The sequence below is a fragment of the Diadema antillarum genome, unplaced genomic scaffold, assembly GCF_040938485.1.
Source record: "Diadema antillarum isolate AM-2024a unplaced genomic scaffold, OU_Dant_1.0 scf00000025, whole genome shotgun sequence".
Lineage (NCBI taxonomy): Eukaryota > Metazoa > Echinodermata > Echinoidea > Diadematoida > Diadematidae > Diadema > Diadema antillarum.
In genome coordinates this window covers 5,070,965-5,095,000 of record NW_027270914.1, presented here as the reverse complement: position 1 = coordinate 5,095,000, position 24,036 = coordinate 5,070,965, and the positions used below count along the sequence as shown (strand labels likewise).

The window sequence follows — 24,036 nt, the reverse complement described above, 5'->3', positions numbered from 1 at the left end:
TATTTATAGCAGTCTTTGCTCTTAAAGGCATAATTTACCATTTGCAGATGAAACAAAAACCCAGCATTAGTGCTTTAAAATAGTTCTAAAATGTGAGGTAGGGATAGCAAATTTGAATCGGTAAAATTGATGTTAAGTATTGTTAAATACATATATACAAAATGTGAACAGCAGTTATAATAAAAATGTTTCCAGACTAAACCATCTACAGTTATGGTTTATTGAGAAAAATATCTCCTAATATTTTAGGTTTTATCATGAAAATTTTATATGATAGGATGTTTTGTGGTACAGCAGACCTACATAATAATATGGATTAAATGTCATATCTTGATTTTTAAAAAAAAATCACTGTTCCTAAAGGTAAACACGACCTTTAAAATGAAAGTGGGGACAAAGTCTTTCAGTTAATTCATGGTATAAAGGACTTTGTTGTGCGTCCTTTTGCAGCAAGCAGCAGCAGTCTTAGAGTATTCCTTAAAGGGATGGTACAGTATTGGTGGAGGCGAGGACTGGGCTTGTAACTTTATGCGAGATACCAAGAAACCACTTATGATGTAGTACAGACCATGCCACTCTAAGACAAAGTCCAAGTTTATTTGATGGAAATTGGTTTTGGAATGGCTGAGTCATCCAAAAACAAAGTAAATAAAGTGATCATAATAAAAGTTGGGTCCAACCTTTTATTAGGATTACTCTGTTTTGGGTATCCTTGTTGTTATGATGATGATTCTTTATCTTTCCTGAAACTTAAAAAAATATATAAATAAGTTAGAAACCAGTAGGTGCCTACATATGCTGGAAATATCAAGATCTATTGGTAAGCATATTGCCATACAGTAACCCGTTGAGTCCCTGAAATCTCATGTCTGTTTTGTGATGCCTTATCTTTGTAATATTTGATTATAATTTTAAAAATAATTGTTCATTAGGTTAGAATTTTCAAACTCCTCGAAATTGCTACTGCTATATTTCATTCTTAAAATTGGCAACACATTGAAATATTGAAGTTTTTTTGTCCCAAATGTAATAACTTTCCTGTTATATGGTTTTAAGCATACAAAGTGTACATTGTATATCATAAATTGAAAAAAAATTCATTTGATCTTTCTCCAATAAGATATCTTATAAGCCCTACAGAGTGAAGTTAAGAGGTGCCATTTGATGGTAACAAGATGATGATTTCAGTAGCAGATTCCCTTGTGACTTGATTTGTTAAAACTTTATGAATTTTTAATCTTACTAAAGAAATTATATATATATTTTTTTTTTCATTATAATTTTTTTTATTCAAAAGAGTATCAGTATCTCGATTGTACCATGGGCAAGTGCCTGCAGATGTGTATTATAGCCATCCATCATTCCACATTGTATTCAATGGCTCTCCCATTTTGACTTATGTAGGCCCCCTACTTAAGTTTTCCAGCTCAGTGAGGTAAAAAATGAAATTGCTGGTTTTAGTTATCATTCATTATTTAAAACATATGCGATGGTATTCTTTATTGATATTATACAAATGATGCACAGGATAGAGTGCGTTAGTGTAGGCGTAGTGCACTCGAGGGTATTTACAGTTGTGAAACATGAACGAGGCGAAGCCGAGTGCATGTTGCACTACATTGTAAATACCCGAGAGTGAGCTACGCCTACACTAATGCCACGAAATAATCCTGTGCATCATTTGTTTTATAAAATGGGTCGAAAATTCGAAAACTAACATCATTTTTCAGCGTTTTTCACGTACCTTTGTGAGTCAAGACGTCCGAAGATGTTCGTCCCAAACTTTTACGCACGTCGCACTCGCGGAAGTCCCGCACATACAGTATAAGTATAACGGGGGGATGGGTTTCCGGACACCCACATGAAAACTTACTTATTTTACATAGAATATGCACCCTTTACCTTAAAGACTTGATATAGACTCCTCATATAGGCCTACTAGACAACATACTCTGAAAACGGCGTGAGAATTAACCTGCTAAATCGTTGGATTTGCTCTTCAAAGTGACTCCATGTACGCGTCCGGTCCCATAATGCTTGGTCTACTGTACTGTACAAAGTGTACGTATAGTACAGTATACGTACAGTACGTACGCCACATATGTTATGCACAAGGGAAGACAGGCCGGCCGGCCGGCAGCCCGAACTAGAAGTTGTTTACAGGATTGACAGCGCGTACGCGTATGCATGCAATTCATCAAAGGAGCCGCCGCGCGCACAGACGATCGGCAATCTACCATAGGATTACAGGCAGTGCAGTTGTACTGAAGTAAAGGAAGGAGGTGTGTCTCATTTCAGCGCTTCCTATTGGCTACATTCTTGAACCCATTTTATAACATCAACTAACAGACCTTGCCCAGACAACATCGGGACAACATCCGTAGATGCCACTACTTGGGCCCAGCAACAGGTTAAAAAGGGCAGGTCTATGGTATTTTTTTTATTTTTTATTTTTTAAGGAGATGGCTTTCTTCAACTTTTTTAATTTGCTTTTCAAAAGTTTTTCCCCAATAAGATCGCATAACCAAGACCTTTCATGATACCTCCACTTACACATTGTTCTTGTTCTGGAAATTGTTAAATGTTTAATGAAACAAGTAAAATGAATATTGAGGACAAGTGAAACATTTGAAACAATTAGTCAGACAAGTTACACAATTCAAGTCAGACTGTCATTTTTGTTTTGCTAGTCTTTATCCAATCTGCAAATAACTTTGCCATTATTGCAAAGAACTCTGTCGTCATAGCCAAGGTCCAACTTTGAGTGCACCTATCTCACTGTAGTAACTTTGACTCTAGAGGGGGCTGTTGCTATTCAGGTGAGGTGCTCTGGAAAAAAAAAAAAGTATGCAGTGCACATACACCGCAGATGTCCTCCTACAAAGCATATAATTTTTATACAGTGAACAGATGCTTTGAAGGCATCGTGGTATGACAAAGGAAAGAAAAAATTGTATGTATCTGAAATTTTGGTTCCGACTCATAAATAATTCATGGCTGCACTCATGTGTTCACACTTGATTCCCAGTCTGTGGATGCTGTAATGGTTATTTTAGTGGGTGGAAACGTGGCTTGTTTCGATGATGAGTAATGCTTACTCACCAATAATGGAAATACATTTAACATGTGCGACTAGTCCATTATGTTATGGGGACATCAAGTAAGTGGCACCGAGAGGGGAAGCATAAATTACATCACTGAATGTGAAACATGTGTGATGTCTAAAATTGTTGCCATTTTTTTTTACTGGAATTAGAACAAAGTATCATCAATCAAAGAGCTACAAGCTCATGATGCACTGTTTTCACACAACCGGACTTCTTTTTTTTTTTTTCGTATTGCTCAATCTCACAGTCACCTGTAGTTGTATCTAAATGCTCATTGAATGTTAAATCATGTTGATGTTTTGATATACATCTACATACTGTATAACCCGACTCTTTTGTGAATTGTGACTTTGATTGCTGGGCCAAATCAACATGAAAAGGGGAAACCTGTGCAAAACATACATCTTTTGTACTTAACCCATTTAGGGTGAGCCGATTCTCATATAACATACATTTCCCATAGATATCTGCTGGAATATACTCAGGACATGTCTCCAAAGGGTTAAAAGGACAGTGTAGTTGGTTTGAGGTCCATCCTGTGGGTGGAGGAGTCCTTGTGAAGATCACATGCAATCTTTTGTGGTTGAATTTTGAAAAGAGCCAAGCACAGAAGTAGTTATAATGTAAATACACAAAACCAATCTTCCTTCTTGACTTCTCTTACAAAGCTGTACAAGTGTTTGTGATGTACGCAACTTGAAGCTGACAAAATGTCAGTCACAAAAGGATGTGATTGATTGTTGATTTTGTTGAGTAGAGGAATGTTTAAGATGTCTTTGTCTGATAGGGAGGGACTGGTGTCTCCTTGGTGTCTGGATGAGATTAGGAGGAGGTAGGATTAACAATAGGAGGAGGTTAGGATTAACAATGGGGGAGATTGATTGAGTCAGCCCTGCTATTCTGTTTGCTGGTAGTTGGTGCTGAACATCACTGAGCCACCATTCTTACTGTATTCACTTCCTTATCTAAATCTATTTTATGTACTGATGGTCTATAGGAAACATGGGAAGTTAGTCAATGAATGACATCAGATAACAACAACAAAATCTTGTGAGAATGAGAAAAATTCTGGCATAACAGGACACTGAACTGTTTATTTAGGCAATCAATATCTCGAGAAGATTTTGAAATTTTTTTGGAGACTTTTTTGTTCTTGTGCCCCCTTCTCTCTGTTTAAGTATTTTATGTATAATCACAATGTATACAAATATATGCATATTATGTATGTGTATGTATATACATGTACGTGAAGTAAAGATTACAAATATATACACCATATGCAAAGAATCACTTTGTTTGAATATTGCTTTTAGACCAAAAGGTAATGGAAGAACTTGGACTGACATATTTCATATAAATAACATGTGCAAGTGTTGGCTTTAGAGGTAATACTATAATGTAGGCTTTATACAGGGAGGTGGGAATATACTCTCCTACCTCTTTGCTGTATACCTTCATGTGTTTGTACTTATAATCTCAGCAATATTTCTTGCTGATTTTGTCAGCCCATACCATCCACTTGACTGAATTTTAAAGTGCTTTGAGCTAGAATGATGAATTCCCAAACACTTCAAAATAGTTTGACTATTTTGATATAATGGACATTTGACCACAAACGAGCAGTGCAAATTCTACCTCCTGGGTTTGGCACAAACTCCTACCATCTGATTTTATGTACAGGTGATTAATCATTCTACATTTCTTTCTTTAGGTGGAATTTCCCCTCCCCCATAAACCTGAAAGGTTGAGTGACCTGATACAGTGTATGTCTGTATGTATTTGACTTTTCATGTGTATGGATTTCTGTTAATGTGCATGTTCTTTGATAATTACAACTGAATAGAGGAGAGAGAGAGAGAGAGAGAGAGAGAGAAAGAAAAAATAGTGTAGCAAGCTCCTTTCCTTGGTAATAATGTAACAATTAATTTATTTATACTTTATGTAAAATAATAATGAATGATTCAGAACCATCTATATTTGACAAAAGATGACAAAATTAAATGGTAACCCGAATGTTATTAAACTGATGCCAGAAATTTACTGGAATTAGACATAAGAAAGTTATGGAATTTCAAAATATTACATGTTTTGTGAAATTATGATTTTGTTTGCATTCAGTTGTACAAAAGTGAGCATGCTATGATATTCTTCTTATCTCTTCTTACACGTATATCTTTTTGTTTGTTTGATAATTCAACAACCACAACCCCCTCTGAAATGAAAGTCATAATTCTATTAAACTCATTATAACTCCATAGTACCGTATTTCAGTGGGAGAGATACATTTCATTTTCTCTTTCTGATTTTGTCGAAAGTTTAGATCTTTAAAATTATATCAATTAATTTGCAAGTTCATGGGATGATTTTGAGAAATTACTTAATAACCACATCAGATTCGTATTACTTGTTAAAGCAGGCCAAGTGACTGATTTGGTTTTGTTGAAATGGAAACTCTTGACATTTTGTTACTTACTCTTCTGTTCCATATATTTTCAAAACTTTACCCTATTGAGGTGGAGTTTTACTGTTTAGATAATGATAAACAGAAGTAAGAGATTAGGGAGAGAAACAAAGATAGATAAAAGATGTTTGTTAAGGGGGTGGTACAGAATTACGATTTTAAGTATTGTGTTCTGGCACTGGGCAGGTGAATCCTACATTATGCCCTGGATCAATAATGTGACCTAGCCAAACAAAGAATATTGTAATACACTTACCGTACTTGAGTGAACACAGATTGCAAATCACTCTAATTTGAAATCAATTCTCATTGTGTGAGGGAAGGTTAGTTTCTGCAACCAGACCCTGTTCTGATAGGATTTAGAATCACATTTCAACTTGATTATTTAGCTACTTCTTCATTGCATGCTGAAACACCCTTACTCCCCCCCCCCCCAAAAAAAAAAAAAAAAAAACAGAAAGAAAGAAAGAAAGAAAGAAAGTATATGACTGTGATAAAACTTTACATGGTAGGTGTCAAGTACAACCATATTTTTATTTTGCAATGGAAGTGATACCATAAGTAGACATAGAAGGACTCTGAAGGTTAGTTAGAGCAAGACTATTTATATGGATTATTTGACACTTGGGTGTCTGCTGTCCAGACTGTGGCCCTGTGTAATGCATGTTGGCACAGTGATTTAGGCATAATGCATGCATGATGAGCTGCACTGTGTGTGCCTATTGGCAGCACGTGCCAGGTACAGCTCTTATCTTTGTAGATTGAGCAGTGCTGTGGTTTTGTTTGTGTGTGTCTTGCTATACAGAGTTAGGGGCCCTGTCTTATGAATATTCATGAGGTCAATGACTGCCCTGCATTCATTTTTGTGCTTACACTAGTTTGTGGCTCATACATATAGTAAAAAATTTTCATGAAAGTCATTGTTTCTTGATATTGTCTGTTTTGATTTATACAGGAAATTAATTTAAAATTCTGTTGCTGTTTTTTTAGTGCTTTGTTTAATTCAGAAAAAAAGCCTTGCTTGTACATGTAAGCACTGTTTCACAGGAATTTAACAGAACTAATACATCTGTTATTCAATTTTGCCAAAATGTTGGCTAATTATATGTGTGAGAAGTGTTTTATAAATGGGAAGTATTTCATCATTCATCAAGTGTTATTGCCAATTTAAAAAAAAAAAAAAAGAAGACACCTCCCTCACACACAAAATAATGCACAGATACCAATAACAGCACATCATTCGTACCAGTTCATAATAGGTCCCCTTTCATGACATTGGTGTTTACATCTTTCCAAATGTAGAGCATTAATAGTGACCAATGTAAAAGGTGTGCGTATGAGAAATGAGATACATAATAATAATAATAATGAAAGGTATTTATTGAATAACATCTCTTGCAGCCCGCAGACTGAATTGCGGACATCTTACAAGGATCATCATGAATACATTCAAATGTACAAACATGTATTAAATATATTAACTATTTTTTACATTCACTTTCTATTAAGACAATGCATTATTTGCCTGGAGCGTATGGGTTGGAGGAGTGAGTGGGAGAGATAGATAAACAGATTAATGAATAAATAAATAGATAAATAGATAAATAGATAAATAGATAAATAGATAAATAGATAAATATATATATAGATAGATAGATCAGGAGAGAGAGAGTATTGGAGTATGAGAAAGTGGAATGGTATTATATCATATTGCCTATTTTTCATTGCCTGCTGAGAAGCAAATGAGGTTTTCTATCTTGTAAGGTACAGAATGCAGTGTATTTAGCAAGCAGAGCCTTAATTATTTCCAGATAATATAAATCTCAGTTTTTATCAACTAGTCCCTTTGTCATTCAGTTGTGAGTGCATAGAGTTTCCCCCCACTTGCTCTGTTCATATGCAAATAACTTCATGAATTATTCATGGGGTGAGTCATTCAGTGATGCAGCGTCCACTGTCAAAGCCGAAGCTGTGTCATCTCTCCCAGCTAGAGAAGGGAGACGAATGTGACAGGGATGTGGAAAGGATGTAATGGTAGTGACGTTAGGGTGGGGAGGGGGGAGGTATGGATGGGTGGGGTGGGGTGGGGGTAGTGAGTATGGTGGACTAGACAGTAGGGAAATAAAAACCCCTTTGTCTTGGCACGGTCTTGGAGGGCTAGCATCTGAGACAAGGGCCAACATGTGTCTAGGATACTCCTTTGTCAGAGAAATGCAGCGGGGTTTTGTATTGTGGAGACGTTCATTCATGCGTTTATGAACCCAATTGCCTGCTAGCCCAGGGCAACTGAATCCCACTGTTGGGCAGAGTGAATGTGAAAGGACTCTTTGAGTATAATATTTGTAGATATATATTTATATTTTCATATAATAGATTGTAATATAAAAGTATTGCATCAGAACAGAATCCAAAGACCTTGTTGTCAAATGCTGTGGAAGAATGAAATCAGTTTTCTTTTGATTTTCTATTTCATTGTATATTACATATTATTACATTACATATTAGGCGTATATTTCATATTATTGTAGTTGTGGATATATAGTAGGGTTTTCTTCTTTTTGAAATAGAAAACCTATAGTTTGTGTCAATGGTTATCTAGATTTTTCAATAGTATGTACTTAAACAGGTTATGGATTTTCATTTTTCCTCAATGAAAAGATGGAACTAAAAGAAGTGAAAATTAGAATAACCATATTGAGCTCTACATTTGAAATGATATTTAATATCCATATTGAGACTTTAATTAACCTTGAGATGCAGCTGACATTTCGCGTACCGGCTGAAACGTGACTTGCTATGAGGCTGAACGGGATGGTGTCTTTAAGATGATAATAAATGCAGCCTTGTAATCAGATGCAGTAGGATTCTCAGGCCCAATTAACTCCTGAGCCTGCAGTTTCAATTCTGCCTCCTGCCATCTGCACACTTCTTTGGTCTCCGCACTAAGGGTTTTCACACTTACGAAAGAACTCGTTTGTAGGGTATTTCACATTTTGAAAACATGGTTTGTGATTGTGGTTCAAGTTACAATGTATTCACACTCTGGAATGAGTGTTTGCCTCGCTGACTGCTAACTGCAAAAGGCATTAAGTTACAGCAGCTGCATCACAAACTCCATGATCTGACTATAGCTGCATTCACACATAGGAGTTATCTGTTTTTGCATTGCGATTTTGAAATATTTGCAAATTTTACGCACAAAGAGAACCTCTCAGTGCAAATTCAGGGCTTTGAGTCTCCCGACCCCTGACCCCTGATTGTACAGATACAGAACATTATGCCTTTTATGGGATTAAAAAAATTAAGGGTTTCTTCATGTGCCATTAAAACACGGAGTGGGAGTCAAATTATTGCAAGAGTTTCCATCATGATGTTCATTGCAAGAGTTGTTTTTCTGTTTGTTTATGTGTGTGAGTGTGACCACACACAAAAATTAAAAGTTCTTACTGTGCATTGCAAGAATCGTGAAAAAGTGGCAATTTTTGGTGTACTGTGAACAAGTCTAAAGAAACAGGCAACCATTACAAACTTACATGCAAGCAGAGTTTGTATGTTTATGTGCATGCACCATATCATATCAAAAGTAAATGGAAGGTCAAGTTAAGACTCCATCCTCTTAACTGTCTCTTAGGGTGCATATCTAAAAAATTTGTTGAGGCAGAATCACAATCCTAAATGTGTTTGAGGCATTTTCAAGCGATACATGTAGATGAACACAACCATGTTTTCAAGCATGTTTAGAAACGCCGATTTGAAATGCCATTCAGAGGGCGATTTGAAATGTGATTTGAGACCACAATTGCCTTTCTTTGAGTAGATAAAACAATGCCGTTTGAAATGTATTTGTATCTCCAAGCTGCCAAGGTCAATTCCAGTGTACAAGCCGTGGGTTTAATACAAAAAAGCGTGCGCCTCAGTTGACCTCTACTTCCTGGGTCAAACTGCACAAAGTAGCTCCGCAGTGATTCACTCAAATCACAATTATATGATGTTCAGATAAATGCGGCACCCTGAGAATCGCATTTCAAACCACGTTTGTAAACTCCATTTGAAACACGTTCTGAGACATGATTCTCTCTCTGGAGTTAGATAAACACAGCCTTAGAATTGTCCCTTCCAGAATGGAGCAAGTCTCTGTTAGAAAGCACCTCTGGACCCAACATGATTTTAGACTTGCGTCTGTACAAAACATGATACTATACCAAATGTGCTATGCAAGAGGTAATCCAGCAGCATAAAATGTTTCACTAGTCAGGTTGACAACAAGTTCTTCTGCAATCTGAAAAGACTCCCAACATTTGTGATGATGTATCCAGATGAACAGTCATGTGGAAATGTATGAGTGAATGTTGTCAGGTTCACATGTTAGGATACAATGCAGTTTTTTGTCCATATGTGTGGGAATGTGTATTAACTAACATAATTTCATCTTTTGCTATTTTGTATTATCAGTAAAAAATTTCTGATTGTTGCGAACCGTAGTATGAAGAAATGGAAATCAGTTCATTGAGGTACTTTATGTTGCTTCATTGAAGACTTTCAAGCATTTTTATGGTAGCTATTGGCAGCTTGCTTGGAAAATTCTGCATTTGTGCATGCATTTTAGATGGCATTAAGCCAAGCATGTATTATGTTACCATTGAGACATTTAGTTGAATGATGTTTATGAAAACCCTTGTCTGCCTAATGATAAAGATCTAATTACATCAAGGCAGTGTATCAAACCAGAACGTTAATAAATTTTATGAAGGCCTCGCTCTATTCAGACCTGCCCATTTCTGCTTCTCGTAATGCTAATTGTCTTTGTCAGAGGCAGCTGATTTCTGCAGTAGAAGAGAGGAGATTAAAGGATGCAATGCCCTCGTGATGAATGTGACCAATATTAACTCGTTGAGAACAGACTGATTTTGCTACAACACACATTTCCCATAGACTCCTGCCAGAGTATACTCGGGACTCGTCCTAAACGGGTTAAATTACTATCTTTTCCCTCATATTTGATAAGAGGTCAAGTAGAGTTCATATACAGACCAGAATGATGAAGTATTCTCTGCTTGTGCCTTTCTCTCATTTTTTTTTAAAGGTGATACTACTAGTACTCTTTGATTCTTGTAAATTAGTTCATTTGCTGGTTAGAGTTAAAATGACAGGAAGAGATCAGAATACATGTGTGTCATACTGAACTGTTTTGTGCAAGTGTAGAATTTTCTGTGTAGGCCTATGTATCTTCAATTGTATATTAACTATCAAAATATAATACACATCATCCTTTTTTTTTTTTTTGCTGTGGATACTGTGGTTAAATGTCCCTGATGATGTGTAGTAAAAAAAAAAAAATAATTGTCCTTATATTTTGTGATTAACCAGTATGTTGCAAAATATACCTGAGACCATTGTTTGCCTTTAGATCTTAGTGTAATAGACTTACTCAGTGAAGAGAACGTCTAGTCTGAAGAAAATAATTAACCTCTTTATAAAACAAAATGACAAATTTAGGAAAACTAAGAAAGTAATATTGATGTTATGAGATGATGCCCTTACTTTGTTTTGATTCTTTTATATTAGTTTTTGTATTGATCCAAGCCATGGGTTCCGAATGGGGCCCCAGAGAAGGCAAAGAATGGGGAGGGGCTGACACGATCGATCCATGTATTATAGTGGGGATGTTGGACATGAATCTTGTTCGGTGAATGACTCACCGCGGACTTCAACCTGTCGGGATTTGACTTGCATTAATGCACGGCCAGCACATTAGTAATTATGTCTACGCATGTATCGGGTGCGAGACAGGTGGGTGCGAGAGAGGTGGGCATGTGCGGGAGCGGTTGGTTGCTAGGCAGAGATGTGAGTTTGAAGTCGTCGTCTGCTCTGGATATGAGGATGTTGAAAGGCAATGACATGCATTGTGATGAGTGATCGTAGGAGTATCGATTGTAATGAGGCTGCCCGCTTACCCAAGTGTTCAACGCGTGTTTAAAATACAAGTTCACTCTATGCTCAAATGACTTTTATACTGAAGTTAGAGTTAATCAGCCGAAGGGAATGACAGAAGTGTTATCAAAATCTGACTTAAAATGAAAAAAGTTCTGGAAATCTGAAATTAAACAAAATAATCTTTTGTTAATTATCTTTTGTTATTTGTTGTTATCTTTTGTTAATTGTTGTCTTGTAGTAACCTAGCAGCAGTGCTCTTTTGGGGAAAGTGCTGTTATAGCAACGTATACAAGTGTATATTAACCAAAACCTAATCTTCATCATTTTCATTGCCTGTATGGTCTGTAGTGTATATCTGTACTATGCAACAGATATACTTCAATCTTCAGAAAGCAACAGGTTTTTGTATCAACTTTTCTTGCTGTGATTCTTACAGACAGAATGAGGAAATGATTATGAGAAAGAGTGTGATTTTACAAAATATAAGAATACAGTGTGATTCTCAGAAAGAGAGGGAAAGAAAGAGAGGGAGAGAGAGAGAGAGAGAGAGAGAGAAGAGAAATGTGAGTGGGAGAGGAAAGAAGAGAGTCAGGAGTAGAAAAGGAGAGAGAAGAAAAGAAAGAGTGGAAAATGGCTTCTGGAATGATCAGTGTGATGACGGCCCAGCCAGTCATCAGCTCATGAATAATTCATGAGTCATCGCAGCACCTCTGCCTATACAGTGTAGGGATCCAAGCCATCCATCTCAATTTACTAATGTGATATCTTCTATGTCCCTCACTGAGGCAGATCAATAGGGCATATATTTGTACTTTCGACTACCATGTGGCTATTTTCTTAAAGTCTGAGATCTCAATTTTACTCTAGATTAATCTGGTATCATAAGAGAAATTTGATAAAACATTGTCGCTCTTATATTGTCAGAATTATTTTGTCTCTCTCTCTGTCTCTCTCTATTATCTGTTTTCTTGTCTCCATGGTGATAAATATTTGTATGACTTCGACATCAAATGAGTTTTGTAGAGGAGGAAGTGTAGTGAGGTACCATCTATTTTCATCATAACAAACTTGTTGGTACTTGTGAAATCCCTTTGTTATATCAACATTTTATTGTATTCAGGTTTGAATAACAAAGAATTAAAAAGAAAGTTTGAACTTTAAGGAAAAGATAAAGATGTTTGCTATAAGAAAGAGTCCACTTCATATCAGAAACAGCACAAGGATATGTGGAATTACAGAAATTTAGGAATGTTTGTGAATATTTACAATAATGTCAGTTTTCATCCCTGGATACCATGTTGTGTCATCAGTCCGGTTTACATTTGCAGACCTACAAAAACATGGAATAGTATACAAATAGTGAATGGTCACGAGTGCAATGGTACGAGCACGAGGTGAAAGATAAAGGCTCTATTCAACGAGGCAAAGCCGAGTTGAATAGTGCCATCTTTCACCGCAAATCTCGTTCCATTGCACGAGTAAAGACCGTACACTATTTGTTTTATACAACGTCCAAGTAGATCTCTGTTTGGTTGGAGGATTGTTGGGTAGGTCTAAGTAGGCCTTGAAGTCTATATGAAAAATATAGCCATACTTACATGTGGATCCACTGCGATTCTCTTTCTGGCTTGTGCAATCAGTGTAGATACAGGTAACAGCTAGCGCTCATACACGTACACTAGCACTACGTACGTAGGCCTACATACGCGCATGGGATGTGCTGCACGCGTTCACCGCGCTAGCTGCAATATGCAACACACAGTACATGCAGTACCGTACAATTTCTCGAACCGTGGAATAGAACGAAAAAATCGAACCAAGTTGCACGCAAAAATAGAACCAAAATTGCACGGCGCGTTGAATGGAGTACTTATTGAATATCACGTCACCGGCAATCCTCCAGTCAAATTACAAGGATCTACTTGGGCGTTGTATAATATCATATATTCTGTGTCTTTTGCATACTGTTAATGAATGCTCACTGAAGGAAAATATCCATGGATTAGATCATGAGTATCATGTAGTGTTTGAACACTACGGAACATTATTTATCACTAAAGAGCTCGGTGAGCAAAATTTGTCAATTTATAAAACTGAGCCGCCGCATTGTCAAGCAGTGTTTTTAAGCACCGAATGAATGATCAAAATAAGAATTTGTAAGTGTCTACCCATGGGCCAATATCTGAAACTTGATTGGTGCATTTGTCTGCTTGGTGAAATCCTTTATTTGATTGGACGTCATGGATCCTTGGAGCTCATGTAAACAAGATCCACTCTGGATGTGAGCTCTCTACTCATCCTGCCTTTCAGCAATGTTGAGAATTTTAAAGTTACTGTTTACCATGGGAACAGTGATTTAAAAAATGTTTGAGATATCTTATTTGATGCAAATGTGTAAGTCAGTTGTATCACAAGACATCCTACCATATCAAAATTTTGTAGTTACACCTTAAATATTAGGAGATATCACTATTTTTCTCAATAAACCATAACTGGTTTAGTCTAGAAACATTTTTGTTAGAACTATTGTTCACATCTTGTATATTTAATGATACTTAACATTGATTATACTGATTCAAATTCTTACATTGGCTGTTTCTATCCCTAACTCACATTTTAGAACTTTTTTGAAGTACTAAAGCTGTTTTTTGTTTGTTTGTTTCATCAGCAGATGGTAAATAGTGCCTTTAACCTGTGACAGGTCATGTATACAAGACATCTACAGCTGAGAGGGTGGGAAGCGCATGACTACCATTACATAAACACCATCGCCAACAATACACTGTGTTTATTGTGATTTGAATGAAGTTGATAGGCATCTAAACTTTGAAAATTGGATCACCTCCACTTTTTCCAGTCCGTCTCTAGAGAATATTTGATGTAGATGTTATCGTGGTCTGTAAAGAAATCATGGATAGTGCTGAGAACATTTTGCTTGCATAGAGAGTCTGTCTATACAATTATGATATTAAAAACAATGAAAGGCACAAATTTTCATGCAGCTTGGTTCAATGCTGTGTGGTTTTATCAACCATCACTGAGAATGGACATCTCCCTAATTAAATGAAATGGAATCCCCATCGTTAATTCTTTAGATGCATCCAAGCTTAGGTTTTGCCATTGACAGAACACACCGCAGCAGCTGTGCCAACATGCATATGCATGAGCTATGACCCGCCGGTGCATGACCTCATGCATAATTCATGACCTTGCACCCATGTGTGTACTGGAGGATAAAGTGATCGCGGGCATGAGAGAGGGAGAGAGGGAGAGAGAGGGAGAAAATGCACAGGCTTCATCCAGACGAAGCATGATGTACAGAGCTAGCATGCGTTGGATCTGGGCGGATAGTAGGGCTATGGGAGGCCTATTGTAAACATTCAGATTTCTGGCAAAAAGGGCAATTGTGCTGAATTTGTGGGAACACAGCGTGATCTCTGCTGGGATATTTCTCTCTAGTGAGGAGAATATTCTTTTGATGCTGTGGAAGAGCTAGACCAGCAGCCCTATATCTCTCGGTGAGTATGCACTTTATATCGTCAGAAGGGCCGTGTCTCTTTGCATGTGATTTTTTTTTTCCCTCCCCCGTTGGTTACCTCAGGTGTACATTAACACATGGTGATCGGTAGTGGGAGAGGTGTGTACAGAGGCTATGGTCTATGTCTTGACAGAGACAGAATAGGGCTCATTTGATGCTATGATTTATTAGCCAACTCTGAATATCTCAATGAAGCATAGTGATATAGCTGGAAGAACTGATGCACAAGGAAATACCCAGCCAAATATTATTGAAAGCAAACCATGCATGCCAGCCACAAAGAATGTAGTATACTGTGAGATATATAAATATATGTGCCTATTTCAGTATATTATATATATTAAGATATCTGAATTATATACTATGAGTGAAAGACTCTCAATGACATCCTAATGTTATATCGTAATCATGTTAATTATCTCATGTAATATGCTCTGTGAAATTCTTTGAACCTTACATAGTATAATCTATTTCTCCCATGCATAATTCAATTTTGATTTATATTTCTGTCAGGACTTCCTGGAATTTGTTCTCAGTATTCTGGTGTGAGTGAGAGTCAAATTGCTTATATACCTTTTAGTTATACAGGGCTCCACACTAGCTTTTATTTTTGGTGGCCCAAAGGCAAACATCCCACCTTTTTTGGTGGCCAGATCAGGCTACCAAATTCTTCATTTCTGAAATTTTGGTGGCCCGACGTTCGTTTTTGGTGGCCCCGGGCCACCGGGCCACCGGGCCACGGTTAATGTCGAGCCCTGCCTTATAGTTTGAGTCTATATCAATCATGTGGTTCCAGTGTATTGCATTACATATATTATGTATATATCATATTGATAAATGGTATGCCATATACTCCTGTCATTGCACACGTAATGAGCCTGTCACCCGAGGCATATGTCCCTGTACACTATATGCTCATGGAATGTCGCTATGATGTAACTCCTAACTAACAAGTTTACAAAATTTTGATGGAAGGGGATGTGAACAAATTATTCCTTCTACATTCTGTATACCTATACCATATATTTTGTGAATTGAACTCTTTTAGATTCACAATCAAAACCTATCTGTGGTATGGGAAATCCATTATCAAGGAGCAAAGTTTATCATTTTCCATCTTGGAGATAATATACATTGCATTTATTTTGATGAACAATATCTTTACCTGATGTTGAATATGGAAATGTCGGTCAATTCCCAAGGGAAAATAAAACCACTGAGACATGTATGGAATAGGTCTTTGTGATAAGCGTGTTTTGGGCCAGATAGTCATTGTATGGATTGTGTAGACACTATGTGCATAAGTGTAGCCCTTTCCTACTAAAAGTCAACAGTAGGCTGTATTTATGAACTATAGGCTTAGTGAGACTTTCATATCACAAACTTTACAAAGACATATTGATGCAATGGATGAGTTTTGTATGGAGGGGTGTGATACAGCCATGTACCTCAACAGTACTAAGTAATGTGTGATTGCTTACAATGAATTGTGCATTTGTGCATTTCAAATAGTGTGCATCTTCATTGTCATATTAATGTTGAGGAAAGTCAAGATTGATATGATATATGAGCAAGAATCGTACGTTGATAAGATGGAAAGTGCAGTGACCTTTCTCAGAGAGATGGCAATACAGATTATCATGTCATGGATGAGTGGAACTGGTAGTAAGAGTGTGTATCAAAAAGGGATGCGTGTGTCGCATATGGAAGATGAGAACCAGAAAAAGGGATGAAAGAAGGAATGCAATAGAGATGATGATATACAGATAGAGAGATAGATGGATAGATGGATGAATAGATAAATTGAGACACAGATAGAGATGGATGAATGAATAGCCAGAATGAGAAAAAGATAGAATGAAAGAGATATAGAAACACTAATAAAGAGAGACAGATAGTTGGATATACAATGTATAGAGTTAGAGAGAGAGAGAGAGAGAGAGAGAGAGATAGATAGAGATAGAAAGATACAGAAAGATGAATGGAGAAATTGAAGGAGACGTAATATTATAGCCAGACAGAGGGCCAGTAAACAACTTGATGTACTTGTAATTAACATATAAGATTGAATGTTCTCTCTCGTAGTGGTAGATGAACATAATAGAGAGCGGTTACACACGGTCAAAAATTTGTCATTTGAATGATGATTCCAGTGAAAAATAATTCTAATGACGAATTTTTAGCACGTGTGGAAGCAAATTAGAATCACGAATGCTAATCACAATCACGAATGCAAATTCTAGTCCGGAGTTGAATTCCAGTGAAGTTTCACTCAAATTATGGTGCGAAATTTGCATGTGTAATGCTTGACCTCCAAAACATCTTTTGAGGGGCGGAGCTTACGTGACCCTTCAAGCACTTCTGTAGATAATACGCATGCATGCACTCGATCGTACGTTTTGATTAACAAGTCACCAAGGATTACGTAATGCCTTAGCTCGAGAATTCGAATTCTAATCACAGTTTTCGAGCAAGCATGTGTAAGGTCCGATAATTCTAAAGACGAATTGCAATCATCATTACAATGATGATTCAAGTTACGAATTTTCTCTTGTGTGTAACCGATCAGAGAAGAACGGAATGGAAGAAAGGAATTAGGAGTGGAGGGATATACGTGTACAAATGTAAAGTAAATCCTGTTTTTGTATGGTAGGGACAAACTACTTACACTGTAAATCGAGAGTTTAAGAGCTAACCCACTAGCCATGGAATTCATATGTAACCTCGCTCACGTCTGTGAGAAGTTCATAACTTAGTGGTGAATGGGTGAAGGTTTGACAAAGTTGTGCTGGCAATGAATGGATATCATATTTTTGCAAAGTTTGCAGGAAAATGGAAGGGCCAGCAAAATACAGTCATAGTTTTCCTTGATGGCATTTTCATGTAGGACTGTAGTGAGATGATGCCATACTGAGTGATCTGAAATAATGATGAGAGTACTACCTTGTACAAACTCAGATTCCGTATTGAGTGATAGTGTTAGCACTGCATCAGCAAAGCAGGTGCCCAGTACCGTTGCCATGACAACATTCCTCTTTCACTCACCTGGCAGCAGATTTTGGTACCTCTGATGCAGGTGAATGTTTGCTCTTTTACTTAAACTCTCTTGTGATGCATTTTTAGGAGGCAAGAAAGATTATGAAGGTACAGTAGTGTTTGTAGTTGCATGCTATGTACAATTGTAAAAGGGACATTTTCATGGTATTGGTTTTATCAAAATATCCCACATTATCGTATCACAGTCACATATATTATTCAGTGGCTGTATTATTCTTTTTAAAAAAAATGAAAAACCCTTGCTTGGTTGAGAAACTTGCAATGTTGCTACACTGATTTATCATATTTGTTTATCATAATTTCTTCCACTCCATATTTGCAAATGAAGTCACACAAAGATAATTTGTTTCATTCAGAACATATAAAGTTTGTATTGCTAAACATTTTTCACTTAGATCACATCATTGCTTGGGGATGGGGGATGGGGGGGGGGGGGGTGATGTCTTACCGGATCAACACTGGAAAGGACTTTACTTGCTATGTAGTCATTATTCTCTGAAAACTTAGACACTTAGATCTTATATCTCAATGTTTTTGTTTTTAGATTAGACACAATTTATGTTCTCATGCTGCTTTGTTTTAAAGTTTGATTTAATTCTATGTTATCTACTTCTTTGTTCCCTTATTCTTGACTACGCAGTATACATTGCACTGCTCTTTGAGCACCTTGTGAAGGTGGACAAAGCACCTCACAAATTATCATCGGTATTACTTTGTAAATGACCAGCCTAGAATCTATGGTCATAAACTCTTTGACGCCTTTCCAGCTGTGTCAGCCAAACTTCCCAAGACCTAATAAAGAACTTCATCTTCTCCATCACACTCTATTCACTACCTTAGTTAGGTAGCTTTAAAGGGATGGATCAGGATGTATCTTTTAAAATTTTTGATTATTATATTTAATTGTAGAGCTCTGTATATCTTGTACTCGTTTGGAAGTTAGAATTTGTGTAAGAATTGCAAGGTTGTCCCGTTCACTAAACTGGAAGGACTTTTTTGAATAATATCAAGGGCAACACTGCTTTTGCCTGATTTTCAAAGTTTATATGACCCACCAAATTCCTTTTGATAAGTGTTAATGAGACATTATTGTGCTTTTAGAAAGAAATATCAAATGCTTGTTAATTGTCAAACAATATATCTTTTGTTATGCCCCTTGTACATGTAGGTGATTTGATCATCTACCCATTTGTCTGGAGTACATACTTAAGAATCAAGGTGTAAAACAATTATGTTCCATCCAGAGGTAATATCAGTTTGTATCCTACTTGATTGGAAGCAGTAGGGCCTACCATATTATAGTGTAAATCCAGTATGCAGTGACTAGCATGCATTGGATTAGGGTCATCCATATTCCTTCATAATCTGAAGGTTTAGTAAAAACTCTGATAGAAAATTTTGTACTGTAATGATAAAAAGGTAGGGGCAAAAATTGTATTAATACTATTGATACTAGAAGAAGTGATGACACTGAACATAATGATGATAATGGTAATAAGATGAATAGAAGAATCTGGTGAAGCTGTTAATTCCTAGATGAAACTGTGAAGAAAAAAATCCTGGTCCTACCCCCCCCCCTTCCAGGTTGTGTTAGTCATAATGGAGCAAGTGGTTTATAGAGTAAGTTGGATTACTGCATAAATGTTATATTTATGCAGAGTGTAGCTTTACTACGAAGGCTGAATAATTTTCCTTCCTTACTCACCGTGAGTAAGCACTATGGTAGGCTGACTGGTACAGTGACCTTGTACTCCTTCTGTATGAAGTGCCACAGGTGACTAAGTTTTTTCGTGGAAATCTATATATGGGATCTGTCAGAAAAATGGAGAGAAAAAAATTGCAATCGTGAACCATTCTTGACAGCCTTAGAACTATGTGGTGCATTGCCAATTTGATGATAATTTCAATTGGCTTTAGTGTAAAAGTTGCAGTGATAGCTTAATTATAATATTGTTGATCATAGGAAGAATGTTTCAGACGTATAGGCCTAAAGAATGCCACTGGGTTCCAGCATTTAGATGTCAAATAAAGCAAAATGAAAGAAAACAAAAATAAACAGACTTTTAATTCATAGTAAATATAAAGCAATTTTTTTCCAGCTTTTAGAGTAGTTAGTATTGTGTATAAAATCCATGATTTAATGACATAATTATGAAACTTTATTGTCAAAGAATGAACAAGTTTTTCAGAGAGGAGGATTGTGGAATGAAAGGTTTAGGCAAACAGGCGTGATAAGTGGAGGATTTTTTTTCTTCATATGTTTACTCCAACTGCATAGCTGGCAGAACCACTAATAATAACCATGGTTTTGAATTAATTCATTAATACAGTGGACTCCCGTTACGAAAAAGTCCTCGGGACTGGCAGTTTTCTTTTGTTATATCGAAATTTCATTGTAATCAAACAAATAAACAATAAAAATACATAGAGAGGATTAAGTTGCGACCATAATTTTTACTTCGTTGTAACCAGAATTTCGTTATAACCGTGTTCGTTATAACAGGAGTGCACTGTAGTCATTTTTTAATTGATTGCTGCAAGAATTATTAACTAGACTCTATCGATGAAAGGCAAAACTTCCCTCAAAGCAAGATAGGTAATAAACATTATTCTGTGGTGTGTTTTAAATTTGTTTTCATTTCTAGGAAACAAAAAGGTCAAGGTTAGCATTTGCTCTCAAAGTTGGATTGAGGTTAGGGCTGGAGTTAATTAAGTGGTAGGAACTGTTGGCTGAGAGTGATTTATATAGGGTTAGGCATAACAAAAGTGACATTTGGCGAAATATTGGAGAGACAAATATCATTGACCCTTTTTGTTCTTCTAGTGATTTTTTTTGGTTTCTTTTTTTACTGATTTTTACAGAAAACCGCATATAGTTCTACACGCTGTCCAAAGTCCCTAGCACAGAAGGGATTAAACCCATTATAACCTGAGGAGCTGTGGTGGCCTTGTGGTTGGGACCACAGACTATTAATAATAAGGTCCCTGGTTCAAGTCCCCTGGCTGCAGCCATTTTCCCTAATGATTATACTTTAAAGAAATATATTTCTGTATATTTCAAAGGATTTGTTGTTGTTGTTGTTGTAATCATTGGACATAGTGATTGTTTTAAAGTGACTGTTTAAAGAACAAATGTCTTAAAAGAGATACACCCTGTATACTGAGAATGATAAGATTTGACAGCTTCAAATGAGAAAATGCAAGTTGATCATTATTCTCTCAGAAAAAAAAGGAAAAAGCTTATTCTGAAGTAATGACATGAGCTGTTATGATGTGTATATTAGAATTTCGTAGCCAGAATCACAAACATGAATCATGATTCAAAATGGCATTTCAAATCACGATCTCCACGGAAGAGCGGCTAGAGCGTTCATGCGGGCTTTCGCAACGCTGATTCTGGTTCAGCTCATCCATTGCCACTGCGCAGCGCACTGCGCAGTTTGACCTTGTCTCTTCTGCAACTCGAGCCTGACCTCCTGTTAAATCCTTCTGCCAACTGATCAGTCAGTTTATTATAGGCCTTTCCGGTTTATTTCGGTGAATACCTTCCAATAACATGGCATTCAGGCTCTGCCCACAGATCGAGGAAAAATCTTAATTCTTCGCCTCTCCAGTTGTTTTCCTTGGTAGACACAGCTGCAGCCATTACTTTTATCGACTCAGTCGGAGAGTAATTACATGTATTATTATGATAAATAGCTAGCTAGATACTATAGCATAGAATTGGTGTATGGCATTGATGTAAACAAACTAGTGCAGGTATGGTACCGAAACACACGATTCATAAGACGTACACAAGCGCGCGAACAGAACCAGAAACTGTGGGATACCCCGTGAGACATGCATGCGCACAGCGCACAATGACGTCATAGAATCATGATTGAAATCACGGTTGCGTTCATGTGGTTTCTGCGATTGTGATTCTGGCAGAATCATGATTCAAAACGCCCTTTTTTTCCGCATTTCAGATTGGCGTTTTGAAACGCGTTTAAATGGAAAAATCGCATGAATGCAACACAACTAAACACATTTAGCGACTAAACGCATTTAGAAATGCAATTCTAGTTTAGCATTAACGCAGCCTAAGTCTTCTACTTTACTGGATGTCACATCTAACATGCTGACTTGTCCTGGGAAACCAGGTTTCTGTCTTTGGCTAATGAAATATGAAAACCACTTGCCCACAGAATGTCTTGGATACTTGCTCAATACTACATTCAGTCAGCAGGAAAAAAAAAATACAGCTTTATCCCTACCAAACCCTGCTTTTAGGATTTGAACAGTCAAAAATACAGATGAATGAAAAGCTCTGTATATATTAAAGCAATGTTGTGTAGATGGAAATATTCAGTTCTGTGCATAAAACGATGAGCTGGCTGGTAGTTTGTGAATGTTCATGTGATGAAGCTTACTTTGGCAAGGAGAAGTTTTGGGCAGATTGAAAAAAAAAACAGCAGCTAAACAAAAACAACAACAACAACAACAACAACAACAACAACAACAGGACTTTGCCAAAAAACAATAGTGAAAGCATTCTGCTGCATTTGTGATTGAGGAAAATGAATTTAGCAATCTATCCATGGATTGACAGTAAGTCTGGTAACTTGAAACTCACTCAGCTGAAGAAGCAGGTTGTAGTATAGTGTGCACACAAGACCGTGTATTTATCGGTGTCATGTGTACATGTGATATGAACCTATCAGTCGTGAATAGCGACGTTGGGGTTATATTCCCAATGATCATACTTAATATTGTTAGGGTATGGATCGGCGCGCTCTCAATTCAATCCAATTTGGACACTGTCGACCCCAGAGCATTCAAATGCTTTATATTGCCTTATCGGGACACTGGATAGGAGCTTGTCCTTACATGTGAAAAGTACAGGAGTGTCTGTACATTTGGTTGATGCTTTGCCATGCCCATCAGAATTGGTCATGGGCCTGAATTTGTAAAATTTGGAATCAGTTTACTAATATATTCAGATTTTATGCATTTTTTTTACACAAAAGATGTTCTTGACAATCAGAAAACTTACCCAAGGCTTGCCTGACATAGCAATAACTTGTAATGTATGCAGAGGGATTCCAAGTACTGAAGTTTATTCATCAGGAACAGTTTGATGGAAAAAAGCTTGTTACTAGAACGCAGGAAAGCAACATTAAAAAAATTCGACTATTATATATCGAATATGCCATATATTCAGCAAGTCTAATTTTTCATAAATCTGGACTTCTTGACATTTTCACGATTGGTTACATTCGCCGTTATAGAGAATAGCAATTGGCAGAGAATTGTATACATGCATGTTGGATTTATGTTGGGATCATAATTAACATTTTTGCGTGTTTTGAAATTCGTGAATAGCACCCGACTCACAAAATTCACTAATATTGGGAGCTGTAAAATATATGGTGTATAGAGTACAGTAAATCAGCCTATGCGGAGGCAAGGGCAGATATAGAACATATTTTTTCATTGTTTGATGTAAAGTTTGAGTTCTTGTTCTGTATAGGAAAATAATGCCATGCTCATCAACAGGCACAAAATAAGAAGCAATCAAACAAAATAAGAAGCGATCAAACTGTTGCAAAGTTTGCCTGTAGATACTGTCACATGGTACAAGACATATATATATGTAAAGTTTGCATATCAGATGTTTCTGCTTGAATTTCTGTCTGACCATGTTATTGGAGTAACCAATTATGTAATGGGAAATATGTTCATTATGAAAATTTAAATGTTTTGTCCCCAAATAGTTGGTCTCTTAAGGCCTTTATACCTCTACAGATCTCTCTGAAATAATGAACCTTATAGCCATTGGTCATTGCGGTTTATCGATTTAGAATCACTGCAATGTTCCATGCAAAATACTGCAGCTGTGCGAACCAAAAACATTTCTCACTCTGTGCTATGATAATGGGGACTGGTCATGATAGTAT

The 24,036-nt window shown here is 36.8% G+C and overlaps 1 protein-coding gene across 3 annotated transcripts in view; it reads left to right on the top strand.

Annotated features, from left to right (window-relative positions):
* LOC139733790 (dihydropyrimidinase-like) overlaps positions 1–24,036 on the top strand; it is a 136,802-nt gene that overhangs the window by 7,087 nt on the left and 105,679 nt on the right. The window contains exon 1 of one of the 3 annotated variants that reach the window (XM_071644606.1): positions 14,584–15,020. The exons of 1 other annotated variant lie outside the window; for it this stretch is intronic. The gene's annotated coding sequence lies outside the window, so the exon portion shown is untranslated. Of the gene's footprint in view, positions 1–14,583; positions 15,021–24,036 lie in introns of those variants that run through there. One more of the 3 variants, XM_071644598.1, reaches the window with a different exon arrangement.